Genomic DNA, 19,370 nt, shown 5'->3' with positions numbered 1-19,370 from the left:
ATAGACATACAGTACATATAACATAGAGTAACATACTTACCAATACTTGTCACATTGTTCCCCGAAGCCATTGTCTATTCCGGGATAAATATTAACATAACAAACCACAAAAATACTCACCCACGATCCGAAGCAGTCCACGAGTGTGTCCCACGACGATCTTGGGTAGAGAACTGCAGCATCAGATGATGCTGCCGTTCTCTACGGGCTGTAGGAATCCAATGACGGAAGGTAGGTATCCTTCCGCACTGTATTCCTCCGCCACTTAAAAAAAAAAAGTCCCTAGTCTCACTTTATGCCATTGCTGTGTGGGAATTTCCCATGCAGCAATGGCATAAAGTGAGACTAGGGACTTTTTTTTTTTTAAGTGGCGGAGGAATACAGTGCGGAAGGATACCTACCTTCCGTCATTGGATTCCTGCAGCCCGTAGAGAACGGCAGCATCATCTGATGCTGCAGTTCTCTACCCAAGATCGTCGTGGGACACACTCGTGGACTGCTTCGGATCGTGGGTGAGTATTTTTGTGGTTTGTTATGTTAATATTTATCCCGGAATAGACAATGGCTTCGGGGAACAATGTGACAAGTATTGGTAAGTATGTTACTCTATGTTATATGTACTGTATGTCTATGTATGTATTGTATGAATGTATTGTATGTATGTAGTATATATGTGGTATGTATGTAGCATGTAGTATGTATGTGGTATGTATGTAGCATGCATGTAGTATGTATGTAGCATGCATGTAGTATGTATGTAGTATGTATGTAGTATGTATGTAGCATGTATGTAGCATGCAGTATGTATGTAGTATATATGTAGTATGTATGTAGTATATATGTAGTATGTAGTATGTATGTAGCATGCATGTAGTATATATGTAGTATGTATGTAGCATGCATGTAGTATGTATGTAGCATGTAGTATATATGTAGCATGCAGCATGTATGTAGTATGTATGTAGTATATATGTAGTATGCATGTAGTATGTATGTAGTATGTATGTAGCATGCAGTATGTATGTAGCATGTATGTAGTATATATGTAGTATGTATGTAGCATGTATGTAGTATGTATGTAGCATGCAGTATGTAGCATGTATGTAGTATGTATGTAGTATGTATGTATGTAGTATGTATGTAGCATGCAGTATGTATGTAGCATGTATGTAGTATGTATGTAGTATGTATGTAGTATGTATGTAGTATGTATGTAGCATGCAGTATGTATGTAGCATGTATGTAGTATGTATGTAGTATATATGTAGTATGTAGCATGCATGTAGTATGTATGTAGTATGTATGTAGCATGCAGTATGTAGCATGTATGTAGTATGTATGTAGTATGTATGTATGTAGTATGTATGTAGCATGCAGTATGTATGTAGTATGTATGTAGTATATATGTAGTATGTATGTAGTATGTATGTAGTATGTATGTAGCATGCAGTATGTATGTAGCATGTATGTAGTATGTATGTAGTATATATGTAGCATGCATGTAGTATGTATGTAGCATGCATGTAGTATTTTTTTTTTTTTTAACATTTAACACATTAGCCGGATGATGGGACTACTACTGTCCCATCATTGGCTAATGTGTCAATCACTGTCATGGTAGCAGGCATCGCCCGATGGGACTTGTAGTCCCATCGGACGATGCTTGCACAGACCCCCGGACATCAGCACAGCCCCCCGGCAGGCCGGCACAGCCCCCCGGCAGGCCGGTACAGACCCCCACAGGGTGCACAGACCACCGGCAGGCCGGCACAGCCCCCCGGCAGGCCGGCAGAGACCCCGGGCAGTCCACACAGCCCCCCGGCAGGCCGGCACAGCCCCCCGGCAGGCCGGTACAGACCCCGGGCAGTCCACACAGCCCCCCGGCAGGCCGGCACAGCCCCCCGGCAGGCCGGCAGAGACCCCCGGAAGGCCCGAAATGACGGCGCATCATGATGCGCACACACCGCGCATCATGATGACGTCAGGCCGTCAATCAACTGAACTTCCGATTCCGATGCCGAATTCCGATATTGAAAAAATATCGGAAGTCTGTATCGGAATTCCGATACAGCAAGTATCGGCCGATACCCGATACTTGCGGTATCGGAATGCTCAACACTACCCTCGAGTCTTTTTTTTTTTTTTTTTTTTTTGCTACACAAAGCAACAATTTGAAAATGTAACATATTCTGTTTAAACACAAGGTTATTATTGAACATTTTAATGTATCCTAAAATCAATGTTCAATCTATTGAAACACCTACAAAGTCCATGTTTTTTATATTTCTTCATTGTACATCCACATTTACAATTCTTCTGAGTCATTGTCATGTAATAAATCTGCTGGCTCAGTAATGGGAGCGGACAGACAAGAGGGCATGTGTCTGATGAAATAGATTGCACTTTGGATTTACCATCATTGCCTTAAGTATATAATGTACTGAAACCTATGGCAAACATTCTTTATTTTTGTGTTCAAAAAAGATATTCATGTAAGGTCTTTGTTTGAAAATCTGTTTTTCCTCATCTGGACGGCGCTGTACAAGGGCTTATTTCTTGGCTGAAAGGGTGCTCCGTGCATGCCTTTTTAATTGGTGTGTGGTAATGAGGTTTACCACCACTAATGTGATCCCCTTTATTTTATATCTTCATAGCTAATACTTTTCAAATATATGACTGAACCCTGCTCCTGTAAAATGAGCTCTACGACGCTTGTAAAATGTTTTTTTTTTCTGGCTGTAACTTTCATTGTTCCAGGCAAACATGGCAGGACACATCATATGATGGCGGCTAAGAGGATAGTAACATTTAATTTGGGCATGGATGCCCAAAGTACTGTCACTCAAAGAATGACAACCCCACCAGTGATGTGCCCTGCTCATTTTGGAAAATTCTGTTATGCAGCAAGGATAGATAAACACTTCAGTGAGAATAAAGGTATTTTAAGGGAACCTGTCAAGTCGTGCTACACCTCTGACCTATCTCTACCTGTCCCTGCACCTTACTATCTGATCCCTAGCCATCCCTCTGTGAGCTAAAGGAGTACGATCATGAGGGAGAAAAATAACATATCCTGACAGTCTACAGCTGGAGACTGGAAAGGCGGGCTCCGGGCTACAATCTCCCCACGCCCCACAGGACGTCCTCATTCACATTGGACAGGGCCACGTCCTTTTTGAAATGCCCTCCTCTTGTAATCATGTGATGCTCGGCACAGAACGTCACATCCGGCCAAGTGCATTGTGGGGCTGATCACGTGGCACGGGCTAACTTCGATATGCGCACTACACATGCGCCGGAGACCAGTGTGGTAATTGTAAGACAATATTACTTACAAGAATAGTATAAAATGTATGACATTTCTTAGAGTAAAAGGGCACTTTAAAATAAATGAAAATAAACTGCATGCTTATAGTTGATACATCAATAACAACCAAACCTATAAATCTGATTTAAGGCTGCATTCACATCAATCATTCGCGGAAGACGTGGCAAAACTACCATATCACTTCTGGCAAGACTGCGACAAGCCCAATTAATTCCCTATGGGACTTGCAGTCATGTGCGTCACTTGCTGCAATACAGCACATGCGGCAATGGGGGGGGGAAAAAAAAAAAAAAATTTAAATACCACACTGCTAGCAGTGTTTTTTTAGACTTGTGGTCATGTGAAGCACTTGTATCAAGTCCCATAGGGAATAGATATGAAACCAGCCTAACCCATACCATAAATTATCTTTAGAAGAAAAAAAAATTAATCCAGCTAAAAAAAAAATTAAATTAATAAAAATGTAACTTAGGTTTGTTTCACATTTGGGTATGAAAATGCAGCGGACCGAACGCAGCCAAACGCATGTGCACTGCCTTCCTATTTTTAACATGGGAACGCATGGTACCTGCGTATGGCTGCGTTCGGATGCGCATAATTTGTGCGCCCTCCGAACGCAGCCTGTTGCATTTTTTTGTGCGGTCACGGGAGCTTGTTTTATTAGCAAGCGCCCACAAGCAGTGTCCTCCGCATGACAGCGCAGGAGAACGCTCTGGATCTCAAAATCTCTGCGGTGGCTGCCGCTGATGTCCTGGGACATCAGCGGCTGCTCCAGCTGATGTCCCGGGGACGGAAGCCACTAATCTTCCGGCGGGGTCAGCGCAGGAGGTTTAAACAGCTGTCAAATCAGGTTTATTCAAATCTTCCGCGCTGACCCCGCCGGAAGATTAGTGGCTCCCGTCCCTGGGACATCAGCTGAAGCAGCCGCTGATGTCCCAGGAGATCAGCGGTGGCCAGGAGGAGGGGATGTCGGTAGAATGTAAGCCCGCAAGGGCAGGGTCCTCTCCCATCTGTACCAGTCTGTCATTGTTAATTTGTTTACTGTTAACTATATAAGTTTGTATGTAACCATTTCTAATGTACAGCACCATGGAATTAATGGTGCTATATAAATAAATAATAATAATAATCTCCATCGCTGGTCTCTGCCTCCTGGCCGCCGCAGAGATCGCTGATTGGCTGGCCGGGCACCATACTGATGTGAACGCATGCGGAGATTCTCCGCTGCGTTCACATCAGTATCGCAGCGTTTGCGTCTGCACGCCCTCTGCATGCAGACACAAACGCTATTGTGAAAGTAGCCTAAAGGGCACGTTACACGCTACGATATATCTAACGATATGTCGGTGGGGTCACGTCGTAAGTGACGCACATCCGGCATCGTTTGATACATCGTAGCATGTGACAGCTACGAGCGACTGTTAACGAGCAAAAATACTCACCTTATCGTTGCTCGTTGACACGTCGCTAATTTTTTTTATAAAAAAAAAAACCCACGTCCTTCTGTGCGCCGATTGTTCATCGTTCCCAGGGCAGCACACATCGTTTATCTCCGCTACTATTGGCCGGCCGCTGTGTGACATCGCTGTGAGGTCCCTCCCCCTTCAGGAAGTGGATGTTCGCCGCCCACAGCGAGGTCGTTGGGAAGGTAAGTAAGTGTGACGGGTGTTTACGACTTTGTGCGACACGGGCAATAAATTGCCCATGCCGCACAAACGATGGGGGCGGGTGCGATTGCACGAGAAATTCATACATGTAAAGCAGGCTTTAGTCCTACAAAGAATATGGCACCCCAATTTGAATATCTATGTGCGGCCCATATACCTTGCTAAGTTTCAGAGCCCTAGTTTAGGAGATGGAATTACAGGAGCAGGGTGGGTAGCAGAAGTATATTGGGAAAGTAACAGTATGGAACAGTTATTTGCGGAGAAATGAGGTCACAGTAGTATAAAACCTGCAAGTGTAGTAAGGAAAAGAAGTGCTGTCAGCAAAAACAAAAGGCAGAAGTCAGGATTCATTTTATTCAGTGCAGCCTTCATCCTTCAAGTTTATTTTTGTGTTATTGAACTTCTGTGGAAAAGGCAATATAAATAATTTATATTAAACATACGAAATTTTGGTTTAAAAGCGTGGTGATTCCTCATTTTATATAAATAAGAAAAAAATTAATTTCAAATAAAATTTACACAATTAGGTTAAAGAGGACCTGTCACCTCCTGGTGCTTTGCAAACTGAAAGCACCCTTGAATGCACCTTGTCTGCTGCATTCAGGTAAGGGGTCCCCCATGTCTCTAGCCCCCCTGTATTCCGAGATATAGCCTTTAGAAAGTTTACAGATAGTGAGTCCGGAGGGCATTAGTGGTTATGGAGTCCTCGTTGCTCATGGGGTTCTCCCTGCTTCTCTGTTCCTTCTCAGCGAGGACTTGTCAAGAGCAGGATCCGGCAGCTCACGTCACGGTCTTGCTGTGCGCCTGCGTGAGATCATACGCTTACACACTTGTTCCGGTTGAGGAGGGGGCACAGAGCAACAGGAAGCGGCACAGAGAAGTCGGAGGCGGGGAGAAGCCCCATGAGCTGCGAGGACTCCATAACCACTAATGCCCTCCGGACTCACTATCTGGAAACTTTCTAAAGTGTATTTCTCGTAGTACAGGGGGGCTAGAGACATGGGGGAGCTCTTTCCTGAATGCAGCAGACAAGCTGTATTCAGGGATGCTTTCAGTTTGCAAAGCACCAGGGGGGTGACAGCTCCTTTTTAATATACACACCCTATACCTAAACATTACCTTCATTGCCAAAATCTTTGTTTTTCTCAACAACAATTTGAGGTTGTACACTCCTCGAATTCTTTAATCGCTTGCAGAGCATCCTGTAAGTAATCAAACGTTTGTAGCTGGGCGCTGGGTTCGGTCGACAATGCCTAAAAAATTTTTTAGAAGAGGAATAAGTATTTTATTATAGATTGAAACTAAAATACATTAAAATAAAACACATGCAAAGTATACCATATGCCTATATTTTATACAAAGTGTGAGGAAAAAAAAATGAATAAGTGACACTATTAAATGCTTTTTTAAAGGGAACGTGTCAGGTCATGCTACCCCTCTAACAAATCACTATCTCAGCTAAAGGGGCCCTATAATGAGGGAGAAAAATAAACTTAGAGTTACATGTAGTATCCAGTTGAAGACTGGGTAGGCGGACTCTGGGCTCCATTCTCCCCTCCTTGCGCTGTCTCCACATGCCCCACTGGGCGTCAACATTCACCTTGGGCTGTGCCACCTCCTTTTTGAACTGCCCGCCTCTTCGGATCATGTGATAACCGGGCTGGACCGTCATGTCTGGTCCGGTGCATTGTGGGGCTGATCACGTGGTATGGGCCGGCTTCAATATGCGCACTGTGCATGCGCTGGAGCACAGCCTGTACCACGTGATCAGCTCCACAATGCACCAGACCGGACATGACAGTTCGGCCCGGTTATCATGTGATCCGAAGAGGTGGCCAGTTCAAAAAGGACGTGGCACAGCCAAAGGGGAATGACGACGCCCAGCGGGACATGTGGAGACAGCGCGAGGAGGGAACAATGGAGCCTAGAGCCCACCTATTTAGTCTCCAACTGGATACTACACGTAACTATACAAGTTATTTTTCTCACTCATTATTGGGCTCCTTTAGGACAGGGATAGTTAGGGATTACATAGGAAGGTGCAGGGACAGGTAGTGATAGGGTAGAGCGACCTGACAGGTTCCCTTTAACAAAACAAATATATTCAACTCCTCCCTAGAATCACCCACTCTATCCACACTTGTGCACCACCTACAACTCATCCATCATGTATCACCTACCCGTCCTCTCCACAGTTCTGCACCACCTACATCTCATCTCATTACTTACATGTCCTTTCCACAGTTCTGCATCACCCTAAATCTCCTTCTCTCTGTGTATCACCTAACTATCATCTCCACAGATCTGCACCAGCCTACATCTCATTTCTGTATATAACCTACCCGTACTCTACACAGTTCTGCACCGCCTTACATCTCCTTATCTCTGTCTATTACCTACCCGTCCGCTCCACAGTTCTGCATCACTTTAGGGGTACTTTTCACATAGCGAGATCGCTGCTGAGTCACGTTTTTTGTGACGCAGCAGTCACCTCATTAGCGATCTCGCTGTGTGTGACACTGAGCAGCGTACTGGCCCCTGCTGTGAAATTGCTGATGGTTACACCCAGCTCTGGTTCATTTTTTGCTCATTGCTCTCCCACTGTGAAGCACACATCGCTGTGTTTGACAGCGAGAGAGCAACGATCTGAATGTGCAGGGAGCATGGAGCTGGCGTCTGGAAGCTGCGGACGATGGTAACCAAGGTACACATCGGGTAAATAAGCGAAGCGCTTTGCTTGGTAACCCGATGTGTACCCTGGCTATGAGTGCAGGGAGCCAGCGCTAAGCGTTGTGCGCTGGTAACTAGGGTAAATATCGGGTAACCAATCAAAGCATTTTGCTTAGTTACCCGATATTTACCTTGGTTACCAAGCGCAGCATCATTTCCAAGAGTGGCTGGTCACTGGTGAGATCTGCCTGATTGACAGCTCACCAACGACCATGTAGCGACGCACCAGCGATCCTGACCAGGTCATATCGTGGTCGGAATCGCTGGTACGTCGTTTACTGAGACAGTGCCCTTACATCTCCTTCTAATCTCTATAGATAACCTACCCGTCATGTTAACAGATCTGCGCTGTGCTACATGTCAGTTATCACTTACCTGTCTTCACAAAAGTTCTTCACCGCCCTACATTTCCTTCCCATCTCTATCACCGACACACGTGTCTGTAGCTGTGCTAATTGTATGTCCTTCACTACCCAGTACACATTGACTGATTTACAGTACCCCAGCTTTCAGCATGCACTAAAGAGAGAATTGCTTTAGCGCTTTGTATAACCCCACCTTACTGATATCTTACGCTATTTTGCCCTAAAAATCTGCTCCCTTGTATCATGTTTACACCCTCCATGCAATTAATAGCACTTTACATATACATTTACAGATCTTGATTGTAGACTGGTTCATGCAGTGTTATGTGAATTCACTATGTATTCTACTGAGAACAGGAAAACACAATACAAGCATTTGTAAACATTTAGACACTAGGATGGGGCATATTAGTGCACAATAAGTGGACATTACCCCCCCAAAGTGTCAGCAGACCACCCCCAAAACAGAGCATCACAACCACAGTTTTGACTTGACAACAACAATATTCCTATTATAAAACCTAGGTGCGTCTTATAGTATCATATATTCACACTTGAAGTTATAACTTTAAAATGTGTTGTTACTGTTTATCTATAATTAGAGGACTGAGGATACTATACCATATCAGCGGATGGAACAGTGGACATCTATAAATAGTGACTCAGATTTTGAATCTATTTGTGCCATTGTATTGTCTAGAAAAAAAAAAAGAAATACAGCATTTTAGGAATTTGTATGATTACAGTGCACACACATATATGTACACACACACACAGTGGGTGCCCAATGCTACAGCACTGGGAGGGCAGTGATGGGGACGCTGTGGCCGGCAGCCATTTGCTCCATGCACTTTCCTTGCGTGAGGTCTTATGTTATGCTTTTTCTCGTGTCCCCCCGTGGCCTCTCTTGAGATGTCTTTGCCCCCTTCCTGTGTGCTGTTTCTGGCCGCTTCTGTGCTCTTCCCGGTATATGCTGCCTCCCTACCCTCCAGATAGTGACCCCATAAGTGTGCACGCACGAAAGCAATGTATACGCTGGAAAAATGACTAGCAAATGCACTCCTGTCAGCACATACAGTAGCCTTACTGACATTGCTGCAGTCTTTGAACACTTGGGTATGCAAAGATGGCGGCACTCTAAGTGCGTTGGGTTTGTGCATGCACTTAGGAAGCGGTGGCGCCCTCCTGTGTTTTGCAGGATGCAACGGACAGAACCCGACAGGCCCGGAGAAACAACCCGTCCGATACGGTTTTCTGCTGGAATCATTAGTGCGCGCTCCTGCCGCTGTCCAAATGCTGAAATTTCAGCCGGCGGCTCTATCAGCTGCTCTGTCCAGGTGTTGAACAAGCGTGGCTTGACTTTCAAAGCCGCCGCTCGTTCAGCACCCAGGAACCGGCCCGATTTTTTGAAAGTTCTGGAACGATGCGGTACCCATAGACTCCCATGTTATTGGGTGCTGGATCGCACGAGATCCGGTTTTGATCAATTTTTGCCCGGGGCAAAAAACCATATCCCCCAGATCCAGCCGGACACACAGCAAAACAGATAGCAAGTAGCTGCCATCCAGCCTCATAGGGATACAATAGGGGCCAAATCGGATTCAGGGCTGTCCGATTCACATCAGACAGCCCCGGATCCTAAAAACCATGGTGTGAAGCCGGCCTTACATGTAGCCAATTGCATGCAGTAAACACAAAAACTGACATCCCGGCAGCCTCCTTCCACTCCCCCCATCCATCCTCCTGGCAGCCAGCCTCCCATCATCATCATCCCAGCCTCCACCGTGCAGCCTCCCATCATCACCCCAGCCTCCACTGTGCAGCCTCCCATCAAAATCATCCCAGCCTCCACTGTGCAGCCTCCCATCATCATCATCCCGGCCTCCACTGTGCAGCCTCCCATCATGATCATCATCATCCCAGCCTCCACTGTGCAGCCTCCCATCATCCTCCGAGCCTCCACCGTGCAGCCTCCCATCATCATCATCATCCCAGCCTCCACTGTGCAGCCTCCCATCATCATCATCCCAGCCTCCACTGTGCAGCCTCCCATCATCATCCCAGCCTCCACTGTGCAGCCTCCCATCATCATCATCCCAGCCTCCACTGTGCAGCCTCCCATCATCATCCCAGCCCCAACTGTGCAGCCTCCCATCATCATTATGGCCTCCACTGTGCAGCCTCCCATCATCATCATAGCCTCCACTGTGCAGCCTCCCATGATCATCCCAGCCTCCACTGTGCAGCCTCCCATCAAAATCATCCCAGCCTCCACTGTGCAGCCTCCCATCAAAATCATCCCAGCCTCCACTGTGCAGCCTCCCATCAAAATCATCCCGGCCTCCACTGTGCAGCCTCCCATCATGATCATCATCATCATCCCGGCCTCCACTGTGCAGCCTCCCATCATGATCATCATCATCCCTGCCTCCGCTGTGCAGCCTCCCATCATCATCCCAGCCTCCGCTGTGCAGCCTCCCATCAAAATCATCCCAGCCTCCACTGTGCAGCCTCCCATCAAAATCATCCCAGCCTCCACTGTGCAGCCTCCCATCAAAATCATCCCAGCCTCCACTGTGCAGCCTCCCATCAAAATCATCCCAGCCTCCACTGTGCAGCCTTCCATCAAAATCATCCCAGCCTCCACTGTGCAGCCTCCCATCATCATCATCCCGGCCTCCACTGTGCAGCCTCCCATCATGATCATCATCATCCCAGCCTCCACTGTGCAGCCTCCCATCATAATCATCATCCGAGCCTCCACCGTGCAGCCTCCCATCATAATCATCATCCGAGCCTCCACCGTGCAGCCTCCAAAACCCTCTAGCGTGCAGCCTCACATCATCATCATCATCATCATCACACAACTGCATGCCTGCAGCCTACTAACGTGTCTCTGTATCTATGAGGCCTGGGTCTCCGGTGCCTAGGGTCCATGGAGTGTGGGTCTCCGGTGCCTGGGTTGAGTGTGGGTCTCCGGTGCCTGGGTTGGTGCGTGGCTGCGGCTGCTTCCCTGGCGCGCTTCTGGCTGCTTCCCTGGCGTGCTGAATAAAGGACACGCCCCTAAGGACACGCCCCTAACAGTAGATGAATACGCCCCGGAAGTGAAGTCATAACCTGCAAGCAGCCTGTATTCTCTAGCATCTACCATAAAAGTGCGGTTCTGTCTGTCAGTCACGGCAGTTTTGGTATTGGCAATGGCAAGCCCATTACAATACGTGACGGGTGGTGGGAGTGGGTGGCACAGACTAAAGCCGCTCTTGTCAGCAAAGTTACATGTTGAAGGAAGGAGCTGAAAATGGCCTGCTGATAAGTCACTGGGATCTCAGTGACGCAGGAATAACCGGGAGTGCCTGTTGGTGTACAGTACCATAATTCCCTATGGGAATCAAAAACCGCAGTGCAGATGGTGCGGAATTTTCCGCGGTTTTCAATCCACAGAAAGAATTGACATGTCAATTCTTTCTGCGGATTCTCCTGCGGTTTGCCATCTCCTCCATTTGAGGAGATGAAAAACCGCAGAGCAATCCGCAGGTAAAACCGCGCGGATGAATCCGCACCTAATCCGCAGCGTGTGCACACAGCCTAAGTGCACATGCTGCGGAATTGTGTAAATCCCGCAGCGGAATCCGCACAAAGAAGTGACGTGCTGCGGATTTGAAACCACAGCAAATCCGCATGGAAAATTCTGCACCGTGTGCACTGCGGATTTCATTTTCCATTGATTGTAATGGTAAACGCAAGACCATGCGCACGCCATGTTAAACATAGGTGCGCATGGATGCGCTGAACAAAAAACCGCTAATGTGAAACCAGCCTTACCTCCGCTCCAACGGCTGTGGGCAAGATGGCACCCGCTGATGTCTCTTGCCACTGTCCTTAGGATTCCCTGAAAGTGGATAGTTTTGAGGAGACCAAGATTTGTTCAAATTAAAAGAAAAAATGTGATAATCTGCCCACCTGAGGCGTAATCTCTCCCAGGGATTTCATTGTAAATTCCACAGCAAGTCTCCCAGTGAATTTTTATAATGTTCACATTATATATTGCAGTTGGGAGAATCCTAAGGCTGTGTGCACACGGTGCGGATTCTGCTGCGTTGTACAGTACCTTTATTTCCTATGGAAATTAAAAAGCACACTGCACATGCTGCGTTTTTTTTCTCCGCGCTGTTTTGCTGCTGTTTACAATCCGCAGCATGTCAATTGTTTGCAGAAGCGCAGCAGATTTCACTACGTGTGCACATACCCTTATGAGGTGTAAAACTGCAGATTTACCTGCGGTTTTCTCTACAAAATCCGCACACCCAAAAAACTACGTGTGCACATAGCCTATGTGAAAATCTGCAGTTTTTCCACAACATACCGAGCTCCCTCGTAATTACTCGGTCCTCACAACAGCCTCAGGCACACTCCCTGTTAGGCCACTTTATATGGAGAAATAAGGCTAAGTGCACACGTACTTTTTTGTCCTGCGGATTTTTCCGCGCAGATTTGAAGAAATCCGGAGGTCAAATAACCTGCATTTTTCCTGCGGATTTCTTTCTGTTTTTGTGCGGTTTTCCCCCTGTGGATTTGGAGAATGGAGCAGGTGGAAAACCGCACAAAAGAAGTGACATGCTGCATTTTTTTGTACCGCACGGAAAAAAACGCAGCGTCTGCACAGCGGGTTTTTTTTTCATTGATTTACATGCTACTGTAAATCACTTTGCGGATCTGCAGCGTTTCTGCGCGGTAAAATCCGCTGCGGAGCCGCAGGAAAAATGCATCGTGTGCACATAGCCTAACTCCCTAACCCCTGGTAGCAATGGCCAGTTCTAGCCAAATCGCGTGATATTACCCTGCAGATATAGGATTAATCTCCAGGTTAATGGGGTGGTGCTCAGCGCTGTACTGAAAGTGCAGCTACCGGGAGGAAATTAACTCCCTGGAGTCACCGGTTTTCAGTCACAGAGGTGTGGCCATAGCTATTGCTGGCACCGCTCACAACACTTGAGAGTGGCAGCTGTAATCAGACCTCGGTATGGACTGACAGCCGGGGCGTATTTCTCGGTCAGTCAGTGCCTGACAGGTTCCCTTTTAGGCTATGTGCACACGTATGCAGAAAATCTAATATATAAAGCTCAATGTATGTCCGGGACTGGCATCCGCACCGTCGCAGCTACAGCCACAAAATTTGGCACAGTCACACGTCTGGACCCCGAGAGCGTCCTAAGCTATGTTGTGAGGCGAAATTTTAACCCTGCACGTTCCAATTCACCAAACAATTTTGCCCCTAGCTACATAATGGGGGAAAAACTGTGTGTCAAGCCCCGCCCCTCATTATGTCATAATGGTTGCCATGGCGACACTGATGTCGTCTAGGTTGCAAGCCCCGCCACTTATTATGTCATAATGGTTGACTATGGGATGGAGGATATGTATGATGGTATATGGGCACTGGACTATGGGATGGAGGATATGTATTATGGGTATATGGGCACGGGACTATGGGATGGAGGATATGTATGATGGGTATATGGGCACTGGACTATGGGATGGAGGATATGTATGACGGGTATATGGGCACGGGACTATGGGATGGAGGATATGTACGATGGGTATATGGGCACGGGACTATGGGATGGAGGATATGTACGATGGGTATATGGGCACTGGACTATGGGATGGAGGATATGTATGATGGGTATATGGGCACGGGACTATGGGATGGAGGATATGTACGATGGGTATATGGGCACGGGACTATGGGATGGAGGATATGTACGATGGGTATATGGGCACTGGACTATGGGATGGAGGATATGTATGATGGGTATATGGGCACGGGACTATGGGATGGAGGATATGTATGACGGGTATATGGGCACGGGACTATGGGATGGAGGATATGTACGATGGGTATATGGGCACGGGACTATGGGGTGGAGGATATGTACGATGGGTATATGGGCACTGGACTATGGGATGGAGGATATGTACGATGGGTATATGGGCACGGGACTATGGGATGGAGGATATGTACGATGGGTATATGGGCACTGGACTATGGGATGGAGGATATGTATGATGGGTATATGGGCACGGGACTATGGGATGGAGGATATGTATGACGGGTATATGGGCACGGGACTATGGGATGGAGAATATGTATGATGGGTATATGGGCATGGGACTATGAGATGGAGGATGTGTGATGGGTTTATGGGCACGGGACTATGGGATGGACGATATTATGATGGGTATATGGGCACGGGACTATGGGATGGAGGATGTGTGATGGGTATATGGGCACTCGACTATGGGATGGAGGATATGTATGATAGGTATATGGGCACGGGCCTATGGGATGGTGGATATGTATGAGGGGTATATGGGCATGGGACTATGGGATGGACGATATTATGATGGGTATATGGCACGGGACTATGGGATGGAGGATGTGTGATGGGTATATGGGCACTCGACTATGGGATGGAGGATATGTATGATGGGTATATGGGCACGGGCCTATGGGATGGTGGATATGTATGAGGGGTATATGGGCACGGGACTATGGGATGGCGGATAATTATAATTTGTTATAACTAACCAGTTAGTTACTTTGCCCGGCCAGCACCGGGCTCTTCAGCTAGTTTCTGCATAAAAACAGGACTCCTTCCCAGAAAACGCGCATTTTTTTTTCTACGTGTCCCCAGACACATAGAAAATAGCCAGAAATGCGGAATTTACCACACAATTAATGAGCATGCTGCGTTTTTTACCGCAAAGCGTTTTTTTTGCGGTAAAAAAACGCATCAATATGCACAAAAAGTGCAAAATGCATTAAAATGAATGGGAAGCTTCTTTTAAGCATTTTTTGAGCGGATTTTTTGGTAAATCCGCAGGAAAAACACACAAAAAAAAACGCTGTGTGTGAACACAGCCTTAACGGGGTATTCTCAAGATTGTAAGTTAATTAAAGGGAATCTGTCCCCCTTTTTTTGGAGTATGAGCTGCTTGCATTGACATCAGGGGCTTATCTGCAGCATTCTGTAATGCTGTAGATAAGCCCCCGATGTAACCTGAAAGATAAGAAAAAAGTTATATTATACTCACCGGGGGCGGTCCAGTCTGATGAGTGTCGTGGTCCGGTCCAGCTCTTTCAGGTTACATTGGGGGCTTATCTACAGCATTACAGAATACTGTAGATAAGCCCCTGATGTCAATACTGGTGACAGATTCCCTTTAAGAGAAAATTTTCTAATCACTTGAACCCCCGATGTTTCCGAGAACTGGGGTTCTGAAGAACCTCATGTGAATGGAGCAATGAATCATGCATACTGCCGCTCCATTCTTGCTTCTGGAGCATACATTTATTTCTTATAGTCTGATAGAAGACTTGTAAGTTTAGCAACTTATTTTTCCAGGACGTCAACCTGACAGCACCATGGAGGACGTCCTCCTCCTCCTTACAGGGACAGGAAAGCACACGAGAGGTTAAAAGGCCCCATCCCACCCCTTTCCCTCAGTGTCTTTCCTGTCCCTGCATGGAGGGACATACGAGAGGAAGAGCAGGAAGCTTACCGGAGGGCGCAGGGGGATCGGGCGGCCAGTCCAATCCTTCCCCCTGTCAGGATGCCCAGGGCCGACACTTCCCTGTGGGGAGTCCCTCTGCCCAAAAGCCAGGAGCAGGATGTCGCTCCTGGAGGGAGCTGCTCCTCCCGGTGGGAGGCTCTCGGCTCCAGACCGGACCGCGGTAAGCCGGGTCCCCGCACGCAGCGGGCGGTGCAGGTGCCGGCGACAGAGAACCCGGGCCATGCTGCAGGGGCAGCTAGAAGCCGGGTCCCCGCAGAAAGCCGGGTGGGCGCCGCCATTGCAGGACGCCCGGCGGGCGGGGCTTCAGAGCTGGGCAGGAAGCGGAAGTTGCCGGCGCGATCTCGCGACCGACTTGAAATCAGCGCGCCAGCAAGCTCCGCGCATGCCAGCAGGCTCAGCACACGTCAGCGGGCTCACTGCACGCCAGCAGCTCACCGCACGCAACAGCTGCTTCGGTGGTATGGACCCAGAGGCGCCAGCCGACAGAGGGGTAAGTGCGCCTGGCGCAATCCAACCCCCACACGGCCTTCCCCGCAGCCCAGGACAACTGACCCGACTATCCCTGTTCTGTATTGTACAGGAGAAGGGTACCCCATTAAGACAATGGTCCTAGAAGAATGGAAAGAGGCAGAACGCTGACTCGTACTGTCTCAGGACTTTAAGAGCCAACTGCCCTGTGACCCAGAGGAAACACGATTGTGGGAGGAAATTCCTAAAATCAATGTTCCTGTAGCTAAGGTGACCAAAAAGACCGCCATCCCCTTCGAGGACTCATCAAATCTCAGAGAACCGATGGACCGGAAGGTGGATGTTCTATTAAAGCGAACATGGGAAACGGCAGCTGCCCTTACTAAGGTTAACATAGCAGCCACCTCGGTGGCCAGGTCCATGTTCCTATGGGTGGGGCAGTTGGAAGAGCATTTATTCAACAAGACCCCTAGATCTGAGATCCTAGCTTCCCTCCCTCTGATGAAATCAGCCACTGCGTTCCTTTCCTTTCCGAGTCAGTAAGATTCGCAGCCAGAAACAGGTCCCTTTCCAATGCAGCTAGGCGAGCGGTTTGGCTGAAGTCTTGGTCTGGGGATAATGCTTCAAAGGCAAAACTTTGCTCCATCCCCTTTTCAGGCTCAAGGATGTTCGGGCCAGCTCTAGATAGCATCCTAGAGCAGGTGTCTGATAAAAACAAGGGGTTTCCAGAAGAAAAGCCCAAGCGTCCCCAGTCCTTTCGTAGAGGGTCCTTTTTCAGGAGACAGACCGACTTTAGGAGCCAGGGTAGATCCAACAGGGGCTCCTTTAGAAACACTCAGAGCCAGGGAGGGAGAAGAAAAGCCCCTCTTTTCGCGTCATCCTCCAGGTCTAGAAGGCAATGACGCCATAGGTGTCGGGGGAAGACTGCGACGATTCGCAGCAAGGTGGTGCCAGGTAACCCAGAACCAGTGGGTCCTCAGAACCATCACAGAAGGGTACAGCATAGAATGTTATTCCCCTCCCCCCCGACAGATACATCGCCCCCACCGTAGTCCCGGAAGACTCTACCATGTGGGCAGATCTACAGGACCTGCTCAGGTCACAGGTCATAGTGCCAGTTCCGCAGCAGGAGAGGGGAAAAGGTCATTACTCTTCCCTATTCTCCATTACAAAGCCATCTGGCGAGGCCAGAACGATCATAAACTTAAAACCCCTAAATGCTTGGGTGGTATACAAAAGGTTTCGAATGGAATCAATACATTCGGCAATTCAACTTATAGACAGGAATGCCGTCATGTGTACTCTGGACCTGAAGGGTGCATACTATCAGGTCCCCATCCATCCCTCATCTCAAAGCTTACTAAAATTTGCAATCAGTAAACCATCTCTCTCTTTTGGGACCTGCACATAAAAGGCCATTTTGCCCAGCGAGCCCATACCGGGCAGCACCTTTCTGAACCCTGCTCATGAAGGTATTGTTCACATGTTCAGGTTTTAAATATATTAGATAGGACTGCTCCGAGAAGGGTATACCGTGACGTGGTGGAGTGACTTAGCGTACATTTTTTTGCAAAAAAAAGTATCAACAAAATACCCTGGTTTTGTTATCATCTTTACTAGCACTTACTGTTACATATATTTTACAACAGAGTATTTATGCACGTTTGTCATACAGTGTGTTTTTTCTGTGTCTTACGCTGTGGTAGTTGTTAAATCACTGAGGGAAAGGGGTGGGACGGGGCCTTTTAACCTATCGTGTGCTTTCCTGTCCCTGTAAGGAGGAGGAGGACGTCCTCCATGGCGCTGTCAGGATGGACTCCTGGGAACATCATTACCGGTAGGTCTAACACCTATTTTCTCATTTTCCAAAACCTATTATTTATGTGACCAATTCAGGTTGAAGGGGCCATATATTAGAAAGTGACACCCATTAATTACCCCGTTCATAAAACTCTACCCTCAGGCTGTGTTCACATGTTGCGTTTTTTTCGCGTTTTTCCCACTGATTTACCAAAAAATCCACTCAAAAAAACGCCTAAAAGAAGCTTCCCATTCATTTTAATGCATTTTGCACTTTTTGTGCATATTAATGCATTTTTTTACCGCGAAAAAAAACGCAGCACGCTTATTAATTTTGCGGTAAATTCCGCATTTCTGGCTATTTTCTGTGTCTGGGGATGCTCCGGAAAAAAATTGCGGCAAAAACGCCCGTTTTCTGAGAAGCAGTCCGGTTTTCATGCAGAAATTTTCTGCATACGTGTGCACATAGCCTCAAAGTGTTCAAAGCTAGGTATAGGAAGTTTGTTAACCTATCAGGTGCTTCACCAGCAGACTGGAGTGGAAAAAAGGTTAAACTTTTTTTTTTTTAACACTAATGTTGTTTTAGCACCAAATTTTTCACTTTTACCAGGTGTAAAGTAGAAAATAAACAATTTATTTTCTCCCGACTGTGGCAATACCCAATAAACAGAGGTTATTTTGACTTTTGAAGTACATTTGACACAACATTTGGAACAGAATACATGCTGCCATTTGCAGAAAACCCCCAGTAGTTTCTCCCATACTGAAAACTATACCCTTTATGAATTAATCTAGTTGCATAGTGAGTATTTTTAACCCACATGTGTTTCACAGAATGTCGTGGAAATGCAAAATTAAAATTTTTCTACTAAAATATTGTTTTATCCCATATTTTTTTTTTCATTTTTCCAATAGCTATTAAAAAAAGTATAATGGGAAGGAAGAACTGCACTCCTGTATAAATGTAGGTGCATAGATAGGACCCCACCTCAGCGACAGACGTCAGACATAACTGATGAAGGTCAGATTACCAAAACGTTTTTCCTGTACACTATTCTTACAACTCAATAAAACTCCCAGAATAGGGTGTTGAATTCTTCAATTTTTGCTTTTTAATAAGGAAGAATATATTACATTTTTTTCTCAATTGCCATATGTGATAAGAAAGTACAGTGACTCAATTTTGGAAACTTCACCCCTTGAAATTAATTGAGGGCTACAGTGAGCATTTTAACAGCACAAATGGTTTAAAGCCAATAATACTCCATGGGGTGGCAAAGAGTAAAAAAAATACATTTTTGCAAAGTGAAGTGACATACCTTATGATATTTATTTAAGGGTCAAAAAACAATAAAAAAAAAAACCCTCCTATTTACAAACTTTTATTTCAATACTATATAAAGGCAGGGCTAAAGGGTCCAATAGGATAAGATAGCA

General features: G+C 46.7%; 1 long non-coding RNA gene across 1 annotated transcript in view; it reads left to right on the top strand.

Moving 5' to 3' along the window:
• Positions 1-19,019, top strand: part of LOC141055527 (uncharacterized) — a 36,092-nt gene extending 17,073 nt beyond the window's left edge. Inside the window, exons 2-3 of the long non-coding RNA XR_012221483.1 lie at positions 17,912-17,970; positions 18,849-19,019. This is a non-coding gene — a long non-coding RNA (uncharacterized lncRNA). The remainder of the gene's footprint in view (positions 1-17,911; positions 17,971-18,848) is intronic.
• Positions 19,020-19,370: the final 351 nt, after the last annotated feature.

This window comes from Dendrobates tinctorius, unplaced genomic scaffold (assembly GCF_039654945.1).
Source record: "Dendrobates tinctorius isolate UK_male_01 unplaced genomic scaffold, ASM3965494v1 ptg000186l, whole genome shotgun sequence".
Taxonomy (NCBI): Eukaryota; Metazoa; Chordata; class Amphibia; order Anura; family Dendrobatidae; genus Dendrobates; species Dendrobates tinctorius.
The sequence above is the reverse complement of the archived record's forward strand: the minus strand, read 5'-3'. Positions and strand labels throughout refer to the sequence as shown.